Source organism: Anser anser, assembly GCF_964211835.1.
Source record: "Anser anser genome assembly, chromosome: 1".
In the NCBI taxonomy this organism is placed as follows: Eukaryota; Metazoa; Chordata; class Aves; order Anseriformes; family Anatidae; genus Anser; species Anser anser.
Window position 1 is genome coordinate 204,273,047 of NC_139720.1, and position 20,039 is coordinate 204,293,085.

Here is a 20,039-nt window from a genome sequence, read left to right on the forward strand (position 1 = left end):
AAACAACAAAAAAAAGAAAACAACAACAAAACTTGGTTTGCCATAGGTATCAAAAACCACATCTGGAAGAGCAGGTATGTCCTTGTGCTTGAGGCTGTGAGCTCAGGGGCTTGAAGACACTTATTTCTAGCCATTGAACTCCAACTATTAAAAGTTTCATTCCTTTTTATTTAGCTTGACATTGATGCTTTGTTGCTGCTTAAGGGATATAAAATGGAGGATTTTAATGCTCTGTGATGTTTGTTTTTCAAATGAGACCAGAACTAAACTACAACTTTTGGCAGAAGGCATATTTTGTTTAAATCTCTGCCAAGGAGAATTGTTTCATTTCTCCATTTCTATTCCAGTTAAAATGCTTACAAATAGCATTTTTAGACCAAACCGAATCTATATTTTCCAGCAATTTTTCAGACTCTTTTTTCTTGTTTTTACTCTAAAATGATTTGTAAATAGGGGACTTGTTTCCTTACAAGGTCATCAGGAAGACCTGTCAGTAGCTTATTTTAGACATAGGAGAGAGCAGAAGAACTGTACTTCCAGTACTTAGATATCACCTGCCACCTGGAAAGGCTTAATTCATGGTAAAGTCAAGTCTGGACATGAATTTGTGGTGTTTGACCTCATTCCCAAAAAAAATAATAAAGGCTAACCCCACAAAATATTTTAAAGATCAGGCTAGGTAGCACGAGTTGTCAGAGATTCTAGACAATGTGAATTGAAATTTCATGTTTAAGTTGGAAAAATAGAATATATGGTCCGTGTAATTTGCTCTTCTGCTAGGACTGGGACAGCGTCTGCACACACTGAGATCACAGGGGCAGAAAATACTATTTGCACATGGAGATTCCAGTTACCACCACATCAGTTATTTCATGTATTGTCTAACATTTGTCCAGAGATGAAATGTAGAGATGCTACCAGTGATTCTTTCATGCAGATCAAGGTACTTTACAAAAAAAAAAAAATACAGTCCTTTGCTTGGCATTAAGTAATGTGCCAGGTCAGGCTGAAAATTTTGCATTTTGAAGTGCTGCTCAGTATCAGTGACTATGAGGTATTTTAGATCCAGCGTCATTACAAAGATAAAACCCACAGTTGAGCATGTCACAGTTGTGCTCAGCTTTTATAAGGTTAACTATGTGTGTGAGGAAAATTGATAAAAGGATGTCCAAAAGGGCGTTTAAGAGAATTAAATCCTTACAGGAGGTATGGGGATGCTGAACACTGCCACACCAGAATCACTGGTATAAATCACCTCTTAAGAAATGCTTGGAAAATGGTCAAAGGCAGCAGGTATGGCTGAACAGCAAAGTAACTTAGGTTATGAAAAGATGGGAAGGCAGTCTTTGAAAAGCTGAAATTGTATCCAAAGAATAAAAATGGAATAAATCGTAATATCTTGCAGAAGAGATACATAAATGTAAAGCAAAAAAAAAAAAAAAAAAAAAAAAAGGAACAATTAGCTAAAGGATTCAAAACTAGTACAAAATTATTCAAACATATCAAGAGCAAAAGCCAGCCCGAGAGTCTTTAGGGTCAGTTGACGACCTCAGTTTAAAAAGAAGCTGTTGAAGATGATAGGCACCCAACTGCAGGGAAGCCAATTGAATTATTTTTACTGCTATTCATTATAGAAGAAACAGGGGAGAAACAGGTGCTGTAGAGTTTTCTGGGGTAAATTCAGGAGAAAAAATGTCCAACATTGAAGTTACTATGGAAGAAGTTATGATACACTAGGTCCTGCAATTTTGATGGTGTTCAACTGTGAGCTGTAGGGAAATTTCGGATTAAGTAGCTGCATTGCTTACATTAATACTTATTGTCGCTTAAATCTTTCACAGTATCTGAAGACAACAGATGCCCATTGTAAAAAGATTCCACGGAAACATGGGGAGCTACAGGCCTGCAACACCTGCATCAGCAAATTAGCAGGGACTGTCTAATAAAGGATGGAATGAGTAGATGCTTGGACAAATAAAATCTGCTGGGGAAGAGTCTGTATGGCATCTCTAAAGGCATATTTAGAAAACCGCATGGTTTGTAAATCACTGAAGGGATCACAAATAAGAAGGGAAATGTGGTTTGGTTGATACAGTCTAATTGGATTTTGATAGATTTTTGATGCTGCCCTCCACAAAGATTTTTTAGGAGACAAAGCAGCAGTGATAGAGCAGGAAATATCCATGTGTCTCTATGTCAGTAATTAACGAAATAAGAAACAAAGTCTTGGAGTGAATGAAGAGAAGTTGCCAGTGAAGTTACGGAGGGATCTGTGCTGAGATCTGCCCTGTTCTGCTTGCTCATAAATGCCCTGCACAAAGGGATGCCTGGCAGAGGTCCAGAGAAGGGCAGTAAGGACGATCAGGGGGAAGAATGGCTTCCACATAAGGAGCAATTGACCCAACTGGGACTATTCCGTTGACAGAATTGTGAGTGACATGGAAAGGATGGGCAAAGATAATTTTTGTTTTCCCAGCATCTGTGAAATGTAGAATACAATTTTCATGGATTACTTCTTGGAAGAACCACTCCCCCCCTCCCCCGGAATTAAAACAGGGAGATGAAAAGTCACAAGTTTTCCATGCCCCTAAATTGACATGGTGTGGGTTTATTTGTTTGGTTTTGGTCTGTCCTGGTTCCAGTTAGGACAGAGTTAAGTAGCTCATAGTAGCTGGTAGGGTGCTATGTTTTGGATTAGGATGAGAAGAGCGCTGATAACATGCTGATGTTTTAATTGTTGCAGAGCAGTGTTTACACCAGGCCAAGGACTTTTCGGCTTCTTGCTCTGTCCTGCCAGCGAGCAGGCTGGGGGTGCAGCAGGAGCTGGGAGGGGACAGACCCAGGACAGCTGACCCAAACTGGCCAAAGGGGTATTCCATACCACCTGACGTCATGCTAAACAATATATAGGGGTGGCTGGCCGGGGTGGGGGGGCCGGCTGCTCGGGAATAGGCTGGGCATCGGTCAGCGGGTGGTGAGCAATTGCATTGTGCATCACTTGTTTTCTTACACATTATTATTGTTAATACTATTACCATTATCACTATTATTATTATTATTGTTATTATTATTTTCCTGTCTTAATAAACCGTCTTTATCTCAACTCACAGGCTTCACTTTCCCGTTTCTCTCCCCCCATCCCAGAGAGGGAGGGGGGAGGGTGAGCGAACGGCTGTGTGGTGTTTAGCTGCCAGCCGGGTTAAACCACAACAGTCTTTTTGGCGCCCAACGTGGGGCCCGAAGGGTTGAGATATCGACAAATCTGACCAGAGTGTGTTAAACTAAAATTGGTATAAGTATTGGACCTGCTTAATAGTTGCTAGTCACGATGTTGATTGCCTTAATCTCCAGTCTGCTGTACCTGTATTCCAAATTGAGTTTTATGGTGCGTTACTTTCTGTATGTGCTCCCTGTTGCACTGTTTATCCTTTCCGGGCCCTGGTTTAAGATTGTTATGGTACTGTGCGGTGTAACAATGGCTTATGAAATGATGAAATATCTGGTCACGACTTTAACCTGGTATTTGTACTCAGCACTGACGTCGACTCTATACTTTGGAACCCATATCTCGGAAACTATTAGCAATTACACCTATTGCCTGTTTTCGTTAGGGAGCCAATCTGTGAAGGGGACAGGGGAAGACATGTTTCCCTACCTGTTCACTCTCCCTTTCTCCTTCACCACCACCCTCTTATCCCCCGAGTTAGTTACGGTGGTTCTCCGAGATGTTGAATATCCTTGGGATACTCAGACCAGCCTGCTCTTGTTGTTATGTCTCCTGAATGCGCTTCAGATTTTGTGGAGGGTTAAACAACTACTTAGGAATCTCATCCGGAGATCTGTCTTGAGGCGGGATAGTTGCGAGTGGCAGGGAGTGTGGGAGGATATGGGCAGGTTTCTAGAGCAGTGGTCACCTCCAGTGTTTTGGACATTCACCCCTGAACAACTGCAAAATCCTAAAAAGCTGGCAGAATGCTTGAAAAAAAGGTGTCATGACTCTGGCAGTTCCAAAGTGACACAAATCACTGTAGCGTGCTGGGGTCTGGCTTGTGCCTATCGAGCTGCAATTGATGTTATTAGCAACCTAGCTCCTGCAGCCGCTCCAGTTCCAGCTCCTGCAGCTACTCCAGCTCCAGCTCCTGCAGCCGCTCCAGTTCCAGCTCCTGCAGCTACTCCAGCTCCAGCTCCTGCAGCCGCTCCAGCTCCAGCTCCAGCTCCTGCAGCCGCTCCAGTTCCAGCTCCTGCAGCTACTCCAGCTCCAGCTCCTGCAGCCGCTCCAGCTCCTGCAGCCGCTCCAGCTCCAGCTCCTGCAGCTACTCCAGCTCCAGCTCCTGCAGCCGCTCCAGCTCCTGCAGCTGCTTCAGCTCCAGCTCCTGCAGCCGTTCCGGCTCCTGCAGCCGCTCCAGCTCCAGCTCCTGCAGCCGCTCCAGCTCCAGCCCCTGCAGCCGCTCCAGCTCCTGCAGCTGCCCCAGCTCCTGCAGCTGCCCCAGCTCCTGCAGCTGCTCCCACTCCTGCGGCTGGGTCAGAGAAACGAGCTGTAGCAGTGCAAGTTGACCCCGCAGAGGGTATCCCAACCCCTGTGGCAGACCCTGTGTCTGGGTCAGAGAAACGAGCTGTAGCAGTGCAAGTTGACCCCGCAGAGTGTATTCCAAGCCCTGTGGCAGACCCTGTGTCTGGGTCAGAGAAACGAGCTGTAGCAGTGCAAGTTGACCCCGCAGAGGGTATTCCAACCCCTGTGGCAGACCCTGTGGCTGGGTCAGAGAAACGAGCTGTAGCAGTGCAAGTTGCCCCTGTAGACAAGGTGAAAAAATGGTATAGAGGCTCAGGTCGTTTAAAACGCAGACAGTCTTCTGCTAAGTCTGGGCGAAGTGAAGACGAGGCTGGGCCATCAAAGGTGCAGGAGACTGAAGATGAGGATGAGGATGGCGAAAAATCAACAGTAACTACCCGGACTCCATACCAGCCATCAAAGGTGCAGGAGACTGAAGATGAGGATGAGGATGTCGGAAAATCAACAGTAATTACCCGGACTCTATACCAGCGTGAGCTACGAGATGTGCGAAAAGATTTTGGTCGCTGTATAGGCGAGCAGCTTGTCACCTGGCTGCTCCGGTGCTGGGACACGGGAGCCAATTATGTGGAATTGGAGGGCAAGGAAGCCAGGCGGCTGGGATCCCTTGCTAGGGACGCATGCATTGACAAAGCAATTGGAGATGGAGCACAATCTCGCAGCCTCTGGAGGCGTCTCCTGTCAGCTGTGAAGGAAAGGTATCTCTTCAAGGAAGAACTTGTATGTTTACCAAGCAAATGGACCACCATGGAGAAGGGAATTCAGTACCTGAGGGAATTGGCCGTACGGGAAGTAATTTATAAGGACCTAGATGACGCACAAACATCCACAGATCCAGATGCAGTCCAGTGTACACCACCCATGTGGCGGAAGTTTGTACGGAGTGCCCCATCATCATATGCCAGCTCATTGGCAATACTAGCCTGGAAAACGGAGGAGAATCCCACAGTGAATGAAGTGACTAAAATACTCCGGCAGTACGAAGGAAATCTCTCCTCTTCCCTAAAGGCCTGTGTCTCAGCTGTGGAGAAACTCTCTGAAAAGATCCACCAACTTGAAGAAAGATTATCTTCCCCTTCACCTGAACGAACCAGTGTCCACCAGCTAAAAGAGAATGCTTTGGAGAAACTTTCTGAAAAGATCCACCAACTTGAAGAAAGATTATCTTCCCCTTCACCTGAACGAACTAGTGTCCACCAGCTAAAAGAGAATACCTTGGAGAAACTTTCTGAAGAGATCCACCAACTTAAAGAGAGTTTATTTTTCTCCCCACCTGTACAAACCAGTGTCTCAGCTATTAGGGGTAAACGTTCATCTATGCAAGGAAGACAATATGGTGGGCACACACACCGCGCCACCCTGTGGTTTTACCTACGTGACCATGGAGAGGACATGAGAAAATGGGATGGAAAATCTACTGCGACCCTAGAGGCACGGGTACGTGAATTGCAAAGGAAAACAATTGGGAAAAAGGAGTTCTCTGAAAGGTTTGCTGCTCCAACTTCCAGCAGGCAGTCCTTTAAACACAGAAATGAAGATTCTGACCAGGACTAGAGGGGCCCTGCCTCCAGCCAGGGGGAGGAAAGGGACAATCGAGTTTATTGGACTGTGTGGATTCGATGGCCTGGCACGTCAGACGCACAGAAGTATAAGGCTTTGGTAGACACCGGTGCACAATGTACTCTAATGCCATCAAGCTATAAAGGGCCAGAGCCCATCTGTATTTATGGTGTGACGGGGGGATCCCAGCAGTTAACTGTATTGGAGGCTGAAGTGAGTCTAACCGGTAATGAGTGGCAAAAGCACCGTATTGTGACTGGCCCAGATGCTCCGTGCATCCTTGGCATAGACTATCTTAGAAGAGGATATTTCAAGGACCCAAAAGGGTTCCGCTGGGCTTTTGGCATAGCTGCTTTGGAGACAGAGGACATTAAACAGTTGTCTACCTTGCCTGGTCTCTCAGAGGACCCTTCTGTTGTGGGGTTGCTGAGGGTTGAAGAACAGCAAGTGCCGATCGCTACCACAACTGTGCACCGGCGGCAATATCGCACCAACCGAGACTCCCTGAGTCCCATCCATAAGCTAATTCGTCAACTGGAGAGCCAAGGAGTGATCAGCAAGACTCATTCACCTTTTAATAGTCCCATATGGCCAGTGCGAAAGTCTAATGGTGAGTGGAGACTAACAGTGGACTATCGTGGCCTGAACGAAGTCACGCCACCACTGAGTGCTGCAGTGCCGGACATGCTAGAACTCCAGTATGAACTGGAATCAAAGGCAGCCAAGTGGTATGCCACAATTGATATCGCTAATGCATTTTTCTCCATCCCTCTAGCAGCACAGTGCAGGCCACAGTTTGCTTTCACTTGGAGGGGAGTCCAATATACTTGGAATCGGCTGCCCCAGGGGTGGAAACACAGCCCTACCATTTGCCATGGACTGATCCAGTCTGCGCTGGAGCAGGGGGAAGCTCCTGAACACCTGCAGTACATCGATGACATCATTGTGTGGGGTGACACTGCAGAAGAAGTTTTCGAGAAAGGGAAGAAAATAGTCCAAATCCTTCTGAAGGCCGGTTTTGCCATAAAACAGAATAAAGTTAAAGGACCTGCACGAGAGATCCAGTTTTTAGGAATAAAATGGCAAGATGGACGCCGTCAAATCCCAATGGATGTGATCAACAAAATAACAGCTATGTCTCCACCAACTAGCAAAAAAGAAACACAAACTTTCCTAGGTGTCGTGGGGTTTTGGAGAATGCATATTCCAAATTACAGTCTGATTGTAAACCCGCTCTACCAAGTAACCCGTAAGAAGAATGCTTTTGAATGGGGCCCTGAGCAACGACAAGCCTTTGAACAAATTAAGCAGGAAATAGTTCATGCAGTAGCCCTCGGGCCAGTCCGAACAGGACCAGATGTAAAGAATGTGCTCTACACCGCAGCCGGAGAGAATGGTCCCACCTGGAGCCTCTGGCAGAAAGAACCTGGGGAAACTCGAGGTCGACCCCTGGGGTTTTGGAGTCGGGGATACAGAGGATCTGAAGCCCGCTATACTCCAACTGAAAAGGAGATATTGGCAGCATATGAAGGAGTTCGATCTGCTTCGGAAGTGGTCGGTACTGAAGCGCAGCTCCTCCTGGCACCCCGACTGCCGGTACTAGGCTGGATGTTCAAAGGAAGGGTCCCCTCTACGCATCATGCAACTGATGCTACATGGAGCAAGTGGGTTGCACTGATTACTCAGCGGGCTCGAATAGGAAACCCCAGTCGCCCAGGAATCTTGGAGGTGATTATGGACTGGCCAGAAGGCAAATACTTTGGGATATCACCAGAGGAGGAGGTGGTTCGTGCTGAAGAAGCCCCCCTGTACAACAAGCTACCGGAAAATGAAAAGAAATATGCCTTGTTCACTGACGGGTCCTGTCGTATTGTGGGAAAGCATCGGAGATGGAAAGCTGCTGTATGGAGTCCTACACGACGAGTTGCAGAAGCTGCTGAGGGAGAAGGTGAATCGAGTCAGTTTGCAGAAGTAAAAGCCATTCAGCTGGCTTTAGATATTGCTGAACGAGAAAAGTGGCCAGTTCTCTATCTCTATACTGATTCATGGATGGTAGCAAATGCCCTGTGGGGGTGGTTACAGCAATGGAAGCAGAACAACTGGCAGCGCAGGGGCAAGCCCATCTGGGCTGCGGCATTGTGGCAAGATATTGCTGCCCGGGTAGAGAACCTGGTTGTAAAGGTACGCCATGTAGATGCTCATGTGCCCAAGAATCGGGCTACTGAAGAACACCAAAACAACCAGCAGGTGGATCAGGCTGCTAAGATTGAAGTGGCTCAGGTGGACCTGGACTGGCAACATAAAGGTGAATTATTGACCCAACTGGGACTATTCCGTTGACAGAATTGTGAGTGACATGGAAAGGATGGGCAAAGATAATTTTTGTTTTCCCAGCATCTGTGAAATGTAGAATACAATTTTCATGGATTACTTCTTGGAAGAACCACTCCCCCCCTCCCCCGGAATTAAAACAGGGAGATGAAAAGTCACAAGTTTTCCATGCCCCTAAATTGACATGGTGTGGGTTTATTTGTTTGGTTTTGGTCTGTCCTGGTTCCAGTTAGGACAGAGTTAAGTAGCTCATAGTAGCTGGTAGGGTGCTATGTTTTGGATTAGGATGAGAAGAGCGCTGATAACATGCTGATGTTTTAATTGTTGCAGAGCAGTGTTTACACCAGGCCAAGGACTTTTCGGCTTCTTGCTCTGTCCTGCCAGCGAGCAGGCTGGGGGTGCAGCAGGAGCTGGGAGGGGACAGACCCAGGACAGCTGACCCAAACTGGCCAAAGGGGTATTCCATACCATCTGACGTCATGCTAAACAATATATAGGGGTGGCTGGCCGGGGTGGGGGGGCCGGCTGCTCGGGAATAGGCTGGGCATCGGTCAGCGGGTGGTGAGCAATTGCATTGTGCATCACTTGTTTTCTTACACATTATTATTGTTAATACTATTACCATTATCACTATTATTATTATTATTGTTATTATTATTTTCCTGTCTTAATAAACCGTCTTTATCTCAACTCACAGGCTTCACTTTCCCGTTTCTCTCCCCCCATCCCAGAGAGGGAGGGGGGAGGGTGAGCGAACGGCTGTGTGGTGTTTAGCTGCCAGCCGGGTTAAACCACAACAGTCTTTTTGGCGCCCAACGTGGGGCCCGAAGGGTTGAGATATCGACAAATCTGACCAGAGTGTGTTAAACTAAAATTGGTATAAGTATTGGACCTGCTTAATAGTTGCTAGTCACGATGTTGATTGCCTTAATCTCCAGTCTGCTGTACCTGTATTCCAAATTGAGTTTTATGGTGCGTTACTTTCTGTATGTGCTCCCTGTTGCACTGTTTATCCTTTCCGGGCCCTGGTTTAAGATTGTTATGGTACTGTGCGGTGTAACAATGGCTTATGAAATGATGAAATATCTGGTCACGACTTTAACCTGGTATTTGTACTCAGCACTGACGTCGACTCTATACTTTGGAACCCATATCTCGGAAACTATTAGCAATTACACCTATTGCCTGTTTTCGTTAGGGAGCCAATCTGTGAAGGGGACAGGGGAAGACATGTTTCCCTACCTGTTCACTCTCCCTTTCTCCTTCACCACCACCCTCTTATCCCCCGAGTTAGTTACGGTGGTTCTCCGAGATGTTGAATATCCTTGGGATACTCAGACCAGCCTGCTCTTGTTGTTATGTCTCCTGAATGCGCTTCAGATTTTGTGGAGGGTTAAACAACTACTTAGGAATCTCATCCGGAGATCTGTCTTGAGGCGGGATAGTTGCGAGTGGCAGGGAGTGTGGGAGGATATGGGCAGGTTTCTAGAGCAGTGGTCACCTCCAGTGTTTTGGACATTCACCCCTGAACAACTGCAAAATCCTAAAAAGCTGGCAGAATGCTTGAAAAAAAGGTGTCATGACTCTGGCAGTTCCAAAGTGACACAAATCACTGTAGCGTGCTGGGGTCTGGCTTGTGCCTATCGAGCTGCAATTGATGTTATTAGCAACCTAGCTCCTGCAGCCGCTCCAGTTCCAGCTCCTGCAGCTACTCCAGCTCCAGCTCCTGCAGCCGCTCCAGTTCCAGCTCCTGCAGCTACTCCAGCTCCAGCTCCTGCAGCCGCTCCAGCTCCAGCTCCAGCTCCTGCAGCCGCTCCAGTTCCAGCTCCTGCAGCTACTCCAGCTCCAGCTCCTGCAGCCGCTCCAGCTCCTGCAGCCGCTCCAGCTCCAGCTCCTGCAGCTACTCCAGCTCCAGCTCCTGCAGCCGCTCCAGCTCCTGCAGCTGCTTCAGCTCCAGCTCCTGCAGCCGTTCCGGCTCCTGCAGCCGCTCCAGCTCCAGCTCCTGCAGCCGCTCCAGCTCCAGCCCCTGCAGCCGCTCCAGCTCCTGCAGCTGCCCCAGCTCCTGCAGCTGCCCCAGCTCCTGCAGCTGCTCCCACTCCTGCGGCTGGGTCAGAGAAACGAGCTGTAGCAGTGCAAGTTGACCCCGCAGAGGGTATCCCAACCCCTGTGGCAGACCCTGTGTCTGGGTCAGAGAAACGAGCTGTAGCAGTGCAAGTTGACCCCGCAGAGTGTATTCCAAGCCCTGTGGCAGACCCTGTGTCTGGGTCAGAGAAACGAGCTGTAGCAGTGCAAGTTGACCCCGCAGAGGGTATTCCAACCCCTGTGGCAGACCCTGTGGCTGGGTCAGAGAAACGAGCTGTAGCAGTGCAAGTTGCCCCTGTAGACAAGGTGAAAAAATGGTATAGAGGCTCAGGTCGTTTAAAACGCAGACAGTCTTCTGCTAAGTCTGGGCGAAGTGAAGACGAGGCTGGGCCATCAAAGGTGCAGGAGACTGAAGATGAGGATGAGGATGGCGAAAAATCAACAGTAACTACCCGGACTCCATACCAGCCATCAAAGGTGCAGGAGACTGAAGATGAGGATGAGGATGTCGGAAAATCAACAGTAATTACCCGGACTCTATACCAGCGTGAGCTACGAGATGTGCGAAAAGATTTTGGTCGCTGTATAGGCGAGCAGCTTGTCACCTGGCTGCTCCGGTGCTGGGACACGGGAGCCAATTATGTGGAATTGGAGGGCAAGGAAGCCAGGCGGCTGGGATCCCTTGCTAGGGACGCATGCATTGACAAAGCAATTGGAGATGGAGCACAATCTCGCAGCCTCTGGAGGCGTCTCCTGTCAGCTGTGAAGGAAAGGTATCTCTTCAAGGAAGAACTTGTATGTTTACCAAGCAAATGGACCACCATGGAGAAGGGAATTCAGTACCTGAGGGAATTGGCCGTACGGGAAGTAATTTATAAGGACCTAGATGACGCACAAACATCCACAGATCCAGATGCAGTCCAGTGTACACCACCCATGTGGCGGAAGTTTGTACGGAGTGCCCCATCATCATATGCCAGCTCATTGGCAATACTAGCCTGGAAAACGGAGGAGAATCCCACAGTGAATGAAGTGACTAAAATACTCCGGCAGTACGAAGGAAATCTCTCCTCTTCCCTAAAGGCCTGTGTCTCAGCTGTGGAGAAACTCTCTGAAAAGATCCACCAACTTGAAGAAAGATTATCTTCCCCTTCACCTGAACGAACCAGTGTCCACCAGCTAAAAGAGAATGCTTTGGAGAAACTTTCTGAAAAGATCCACCAACTTGAAGAAAGATTATCTTCCCCTTCACCTGAACGAACTAGTGTCCACCAGCTAAAAGAGAATACCTTGGAGAAACTTTCTGAAGAGATCCACCAACTTAAAGAGAGTTTATTTTTCTCCCCACCTGTACAAACCAGTGTCTCAGCTATTAGGGGTAAACGTTCATCTATGCAAGGAAGACAATATGGTGGGCACACACACCGCGCCACCCTGTGGTTTTACCTACGTGACCATGGAGAGGACATGAGAAAATGGGATGGAAAATCTACTGCGACCCTAGAGGCACGGGTACGTGAATTGCAAAGGAAAACAATTGGGAAAAAGGAGTTCTCTGAAAGGTTTGCTGCTCCAACTTCCAGCAGGCAGTCCTTTAAACACAGAAATGAAGATTCTGACCAGGACTAGAGGGGCCCTGCCTCCAGCCAGGGGGAGGAAAGGGACAATCGAGTTTATTGGACTGTGTGGATTCGATGGCCTGGCACGTCAGACGCACAGAAGTATAAGGCTTTGGTAGACACCGGTGCACAATGTACTCTAATGCCATCAAGCTATAAAGGGCCAGAGCCCATCTGTATTTATGGTGTGACGGGGGGATCCCAGCAGTTAACTGTATTGGAGGCTGAAGTGAGTCTAACCGGTAATGAGTGGCAAAAGCACCGTATTGTGACTGGCCCAGATGCTCCGTGCATCCTTGGCATAGACTATCTTAGAAGAGGATATTTCAAGGACCCAAAAGGGTTCCGCTGGGCTTTTGGCATAGCTGCTTTGGAGACAGAGGACATTAAACAGTTGTCTACCTTGCCTGGTCTCTCAGAGGACCCTTCTGTTGTGGGGTTGCTGAGGGTTGAAGAACAGCAAGTGCCGATCGCTACCACAACTGTGCACCGGCGGCAATATCGCACCAACCGAGACTCCCTGAGTCCCATCCATAAGCTAATTCGTCAACTGGAGAGCCAAGGAGTGATCAGCAAGACTCATTCACCTTTTAATAGTCCCATATGGCCAGTGCGAAAGTCTAATGGTGAGTGGAGACTAACAGTGGACTATCGTGGCCTGAACGAAGTCACGCCACCACTGAGTGCTGCAGTGCCGGACATGCTAGAACTCCAGTATGAACTGGAATCAAAGGCAGCCAAGTGGTATGCCACAATTGATATCGCTAATGCATTTTTCTCCATCCCTCTAGCAGCACAGTGCAGGCCACAGTTTGCTTTCACTTGGAGGGGAGTCCAATATACTTGGAATCGGCTGCCCCAGGGGTGGAAACACAGCCCTACCATTTGCCATGGACTGATCCAGTCTGCGCTGGAGCAGGGGGAAGCTCCTGAACACCTGCAGTACATCGATGACATCATTGTGTGGGGTGACACTGCAGAAGAAGTTTTCGAGAAAGGGAAGAAAATAGTCCAAATCCTTCTGAAGGCCGGTTTTGCCATAAAACAGAATAAAGTTAAAGGACCTGCACGAGAGATCCAGTTTTTAGGAATAAAATGGCAAGATGGACGCCGTCAAATCCCAATGGATGTGATCAACAAAATAACAGCTATGTCTCCACCAACTAGCAAAAAAGAAACACAAACTTTCCTAGGTGTCGTGGGGTTTTGGAGAATGCATATTCCAAATTACAGTCTGATTGTAAACCCGCTCTACCAAGTAACCCGTAAGAAGAATGCTTTTGAATGGGGCCCTGAGCAACGACAAGCCTTTGAACAAATTAAGCAGGAAATAGTTCATGCAGTAGCCCTCGGGCCAGTCCGAACAGGACCAGATGTAAAGAATGTGCTCTACACCGCAGCCGGAGAGAATGGTCCCACCTGGAGCCTCTGGCAGAAAGAACCTGGGGAAACTCGAGGTCGACCCCTGGGGTTTTGGAGTCGGGGATACAGAGGATCTGAAGCCCGCTATACTCCAACTGAAAAGGAGATATTGGCAGCATATGAAGGAGTTCGATCTGCTTCGGAAGTGGTCGGTACTGAAGCGCAGCTCCTCCTGGCACCCCGACTGCCGGTACTAGGCTGGATGTTCAAAGGAAGGGTCCCCTCTACGCATCATGCAACTGATGCTACATGGAGCAAGTGGGTTGCACTGATTACTCAGCGGGCTCGAATAGGAAACCCCAGTCGCCCAGGAATCTTGGAGGTGATTATGGACTGGCCAGAAGGCAAATACTTTGGGATATCACCAGAGGAGGAGGTGGTTCGTGCTGAAGAAGCCCCCCTGTACAACAAGCTACCGGAAAATGAAAAGAAATATGCCTTGTTCACTGACGGGTCCTGTCGTATTGTGGGAAAGCATCGGAGATGGAAAGCTGCTGTATGGAGTCCTACACGACGAGTTGCAGAAGCTGCTGAGGGAGAAGGTGAATCGAGTCAGTTTGCAGAAGTAAAAGCCATTCAGCTGGCTTTAGATATTGCTGAACGAGAAAAGTGGCCAGTTCTCTATCTCTATACTGATTCATGGATGGTAGCAAATGCCCTGTGGGGGTGGTTACAGCAATGGAAGCAGAACAACTGGCAGCGCAGGGGCAAGCCCATCTGGGCTGCGGCATTGTGGCAAGATATTGCTGCCCGGGTAGAGAACCTGGTTGTAAAGGTACGCCATGTAGATGCTCATGTGCCCAAGAATCGGGCTACTGAAGAACACCAAAACAACCAGCAGGTGGATCAGGCTGCTAAGATTGAAGTGGCTCAGGTGGACCTGGACTGGCAACATAAAGGTGAATTATTGACCCAACTGGGACTATTCCGTTGACAGAATTGTGAGTGACATGGAAAGGATGGGCTCTTTGTATCCTGCCTGCTCTTGTGTCTCAGGTAGTTGGATAATTTTGCTGCTTGGATATGTCTACGTGGCTTGAATTACACTAGGCCATTAATTCTAGCACCCTGTTCTTACAGCGGCCTACAGCAGGTGCTCAGTGAATAACGGGGACAGGCAAGAGAGCAGTAATACTTGTAGCCATTGCTTGCTGTCTCCAGCAGTTTGTAGCTCATGGACCTCCTAGCTTAAAGGTAATACCATTGTGTTTAATAGCTTGTGACAGATTTATTTCTTTTTTTTTCTGTAAATTTGTTAAATGTTTTTAAACTCCATATTAAAAGAAGTATCATGGAAGGCAAGGCATTCCTTAAGGTGACTGTGTGGTGTAGAAAGAAATGTCTCATTTTACTTTGAACCTGCCCTTTAGTGGTATTGTTTCGTTGTTCTTCTATTAGAAGAGACTGTATAACTGCAGATTTCTGCATCACTCCAGAAGAAAAAAACACAATTCCCAGCAACTTCTTAAGAGACATTTCTAGAGAATCTCAGAGCCTGCGATGATGATGGGATGGAGGCAGTATTGATGAAGGCCTCGTGGTCCTGGGATAAAGGCTGTGCAGTAGGACAGCATGTACTAACCTAAAGTGGTTTCTCAGATTTAAGGACCACTTACTAGAGCTAGCTAGGTAGGGTGGATATCTCTTCTTTATTATCAAGTTTTCTACTTTATCTAGTACGTTAATTATGTCCAGATGTTCATCACGTCCAGAATGTCCAAACCATTTTCTCCAGTGTGTGTGGGGGGAGAACAACGCTAAGAATCAGGAGATGTGGATTCCCTTTGAAGCAGATTAATTTTGAGTCACATTGAGGTTAAAAAAAACAAAACAAAAAAACAACAAAAACCATCCCCCTCCTATATCCACGCAAGATGATCACCAAAAATTAGTGCATCTGAAATCAACGATTTTTTAAAAGTAATTTATTCTTATCCAGTTGCTTAAATTCGTATGGGAAATGAGTAGAAACTTTGTGAATAGAGAGAATGGAGAATTGATAGTGGAAAGCCCGGGTGCGTTGGAGTATAGCTAGAAAATGAATTTGAAATGTGCAGTTATATGAAGTCAATTTTCTCACTTCATAAGAAAATAAGAATTCTAAGGTAAACAACTCTGCAATGGAAATTACTTCCATAAACCGAAGCTGTAACTTCAAGTGGATCACATAAGCACATATTCCACAGCTTCAGAACATATTTAATAAACTGATATGTTAGAATTTCAATGCAAATAGCTCTTTCAAAGAGGAAGCAATACCATGATGGCAAAACTGTACAGATGAGCCTTAGGGGCTCCCTGTGACGTGACACACACCGATGTGGAGCTATGGGGGCCAACCCAAAAGCTTGTGTGTGCTCCCAGTCCATGCACTTGATCTTCCTGGGCACTCCTTTGCTGGCTTCTCTGAGGGGTGTCCCTGAGCCCTCTCATACTGGCTTTGGTTGTGCAGAGAATGTGAAAGAAAATAAAATGGAAAGCTAGAACCATGGGGAAAAAAATGGGAAGGAAAGCCCTGTCCTTTCGTTCAATATTGTGGGGAGGTTTATGACACTTAAATGCTGGAGATGGCATACGAGGGTGATCTGCGGGCTGGAGTGGAGTTGGGCTGACTGTGCTGATGGCCTTCAGCATCTTCCTCACAGTAACAGTGTCCATAAAAACACCTGCATGGACCAGAACAACCAGCAGTACCCAGCTGCTGCCTGGAGAGATGCTGCTGCGGTAAAGCACTCTCCAACTTTGCCTCTAAAATACATTTTTTTTCCTGACTGCATCCTTTGTTACATTAATCTGTCAGGTTTTACATCCCAGATGACTAAGCAGCCCTCCTTGCGTGCTTTCAAGCTTCTTTGTCCAAGAACCTCCAAGAAGTGGTTTCATCTGTCTTGGCTGTTTGTCACCGTGGTTGGGTTTTCTGGTTTTTGTTTTGTTTTGTTGTCTTTCAGGCTGTAGTTGGTGCCTGTCTTGTGGTTGCCATAATTTATCCCACTTGCAGCCAGGGAATTCAACCTGGAATTCTTTCTGTGGCTCTCTGTTGATTTGCGGCAGAGCACAAGAACAGGAATTTGTCCTGAAGCCCACTGAGAATTGTTCATCATCTTTTCCAGTAGGACTAGTAGAGCTGGGCAAGCAGTCAGCCCCAGATCTTTGGGAACAGAAACTGCTGGAAATACCCCATCGGTTCTAAGGTGAGAGCTGAATTTTGGGGGTTCGTTTCCTTATTTATTTTCCCTGTTTAAAACTTTTTCCCTTTAAAAAAAAATCTCTTTCAAAATTTTTTCAGTGATAAACTTTTCTTCGAAGATTTCCAGTTTTCAGTTAAAATGAGACTTTCAAGCGCTCTAGTTTTTATTTCATTTACTCATCTTTTTTAGAAAGTTATACTTTTTCTCACTAAGTACAATAAAAACCCAGCTACCTGAGCTACCTGCTGTTCTTTGCTCTTCTTTTCTCTCCTTCCTGTTACCACATTGCAGAGTTTTTTATTTTAATAGCTCAAACTTAAGAAGCTAGAATAATTAAAAGGGAGTTTAAAATGTGGAAGGAGGAAGGAACTTATACATCTTTTTAGAAAGACAGAAAAGAGAGGAGGGAATAAATTTTTTAAACAAAAAATTCAGCTTCCTCCAAGGGCCCTGCAGGTAAAGATAAACTCACTGAACCCAGCCAATTGAGATTTTTAGTAATCTGTCTGAGGAAAAAATGAGGCAGAAGGTGAACATGCACATGGAAAAAAATCTTAAAATAAATGTGTTCCATAATTATATTGTCTAGAGTTGTACAGCATATGTGACCTTGGGTCCTGTTGTGATAATTATGGTTAATTCAGATAGCGAGAGACACTGTTCCACAGCAGGAGGTGGGAGAGGGAGCGATGCAGGATCAGGAGGTACCTGGCTATGAAGAGGAACAACGCAGAGCCATGGTCAGTGAGCGTCAGTGCAGGATGGGGAAGGCTGGTGTGCGTGGTTCAGGTCACCTTACAAAGCCTGCCGCATCTGGGCAACAATAAAAACTTGGGTTTTGTGTGGTGTTAGGCATTTTTCTTATTTAAACAAACAACAAAAAAAAGAAAACAACAACAAAACTTGGTTTGCCATAGGTATCAAAAACCACATCTGGAAGAGCAGGTATGTCCTTGTGCTTGAGGCTGTGAGCTCAGGGGCTTGAAGACACTTATTTCTAGCCATTGAACTCCAACTATTAAAAGTTTCATTCCTTTTTATTTAGCTTGACATTGATGCTTTGTTGCTGCTTAAGGGATATAAAATGGAGGATTTTAATGCTCTGTGATGTTTGTTTTTCAAATGAGACCAGAACTAAACTACAACTTTTGGCAGAAGGCATATTTTGTTTAAATCTCTGCCAAGGAGAATTGTTTCATTTCTCCATTTCTATTCCAGTTAAAATGCTTACAAATAGCATTTTTAGACCAAACCGAATCTATATTTTCCAGCAATTTTTCAGACTCTTTTTTCTTGTTTTTACTCTAAAATGATTTGTAAATAGGGGACTTGTTTCCTTACAAGGTCATCAGGAAGACCTGTCAGTAGCTTATTTTAGACATAGGAGAGAGCAGAAGAACTGTACTTCCAGTACTTAGATATCACCTGCCACCTGGAAAGGCTTAATTCATGGTAAAGTCAAGTCTGGACATGAATTTGTGGTGTTTGACCTCATTCCCAAAAAAAATAATAAAGGCTAACCCCACAAAATATTTTAAAGATCAGGCTAGGTAGCACGAGTTGTCAGAGATTCTAGACAATGTGAATTGAAATTTCATGTTTAAGTTGGAAAAATAGAATATATGGTCCGTGTAATTTGCTCTTCTGCTAGGACTGGGACAGCGTCTGCACACACTGAGATCACAGGGGCAGAAAATACTATGTGCACATGGAGATTCCAGTTACCACCACATCAGTTATTTCATGTATTGTCTAACATTTGTCCAGAGATGAAATGTAGAGATGCTACCAGTGATTCTTTCATGCAGATCAAGGTACTTTACAAAAAAAAAAAAATACAGTCCTTTGCTTGGCATTAAGTAATGTGCCAGGTCAGGCTGAAAATTTTGCATTTTGAAGTGCTGCTCAGTATCAGTGACTATGAGGTATTTTAGATCCAGCGTCATTACAAAGATAAAACCCACAGTTGAGCATGTCACAGTTGTGCTCAGCTTTTATAAGGTTAACTATGTGTGTGAGGAAAATTGATAAAAGGATGTCCAAAAGGGCGTTTAAGAGAATTAAATCCTTACAGGAGGTATGGGGATGCTGAACACTGCCACACCAGAATCACTGGTATAAATCACCTCTTAAGAAATGCTTGGAAAATGGTCAAAGGCAGCAGGTATGGCTGAACAGCAAAGTAACTTAGGTTATGAAAAGATGGGAAGGCAGTCTTTGAAAAGCTGAAATTGTATCCAAAGAATAAAAATGGAATAAATCGTAATATCTTGCAGAAGAGATACATAAATGTAAAGCAAAAAAAAAAAAAAAAAAAAAAAAAAGGAACAATTAGCTAAAGGATTCAAAACTAGTACAAAATTATTCAAACATATCAAGAGCAAAAGCCAGCCCGAGAGTCTTTAGGGTCAGTTGACGACCTCAGTTTAAAAAGAAGCTGTTGAAGATGATAGGCACCCAACTGCAGGGAAGCCAATTGAATTATTTTTACTGCTATTCATTATAGAAGAAACAGGGGAGAAACAGGTGCTGTAGAGTTTTCTGGGGTAAATTCAGGAGAAAAAATGTCCAACATTGAAGTTACTATGGAAGAAGTTATGATACACTAGGTCCTGCAATTTTGATGGTGTTCAACTGTGAGCTGTAGGGAAATTTCGGATTAAGTAGCTGCATTGCTTACATTAATACTTATTGTCGCTTAAATCTTTCACAGTATCTGAAGACAACAGATGCCCATTGTAAAAAGATTCCACGGAAACATGGGGAGCTACAGGCCTGCAACACCTGCATCAGCAAATTAGCAGGGACTGTCTAATAAAGGATGGAATGAGTAGATGCTTGGACAAATAAAATCTGCTGGGGAAGAGTCTGTATGGCATCTCTAAAGGCATATTTAGAAAACCGCATGGTTTGTAAATCACTGAAGGGATCACAAATAAGAAGGGAAATGTGGTTTGGTTGATACAGTCTAATTGGATTTTGATAGATTTTTGATGCTGCCCTCCACAAAGATTTTTTAGGAGACAAAGCAGCAGTGATAGAGCAGGAAATATCCATGTGTCTCTATGTCAGTAATTAACGAAATAAGAAACAAAGTCTTGGAGTGAATGAAGAGAAGTTGCCAGTGAAGTTACGGAGGGATCTGTGCTGAGATCTGCCCTGTTCTGCTTGCTCATAAATGCCCTGCACAAAGGGATGCCTGGCAGAGGTCCAGAGAAGGGCAGTAAGGACGATCAGGGGGAAGAATGGCTTCCACATAAGGAGCAA

At 45.8% G+C, this 20,039-nt stretch overlaps 1 protein-coding gene and 1 long non-coding RNA gene across 3 annotated transcripts in view; both read left to right on the forward strand.

Annotated features, from left to right (window-relative positions):
- Positions 1–2,591, forward strand: part of LOC310880642 — a 31,631-nt gene extending 29,040 nt beyond the window's left edge. The window contains exon 5 of the long non-coding RNA XR_014571835.1: positions 1,842–2,591. This is a non-coding gene — a long non-coding RNA (uncharacterized lncRNA). The remainder of the gene's footprint in view (positions 1–1,841) is intronic.
- The window catches only part of ME3 (malic enzyme 3), a 142,325-nt gene that overhangs the window by 29,710 nt on the left and 92,576 nt on the right, over positions 1–20,039 (forward strand). The gene's annotated exons all lie outside the window — the stretch shown is intronic.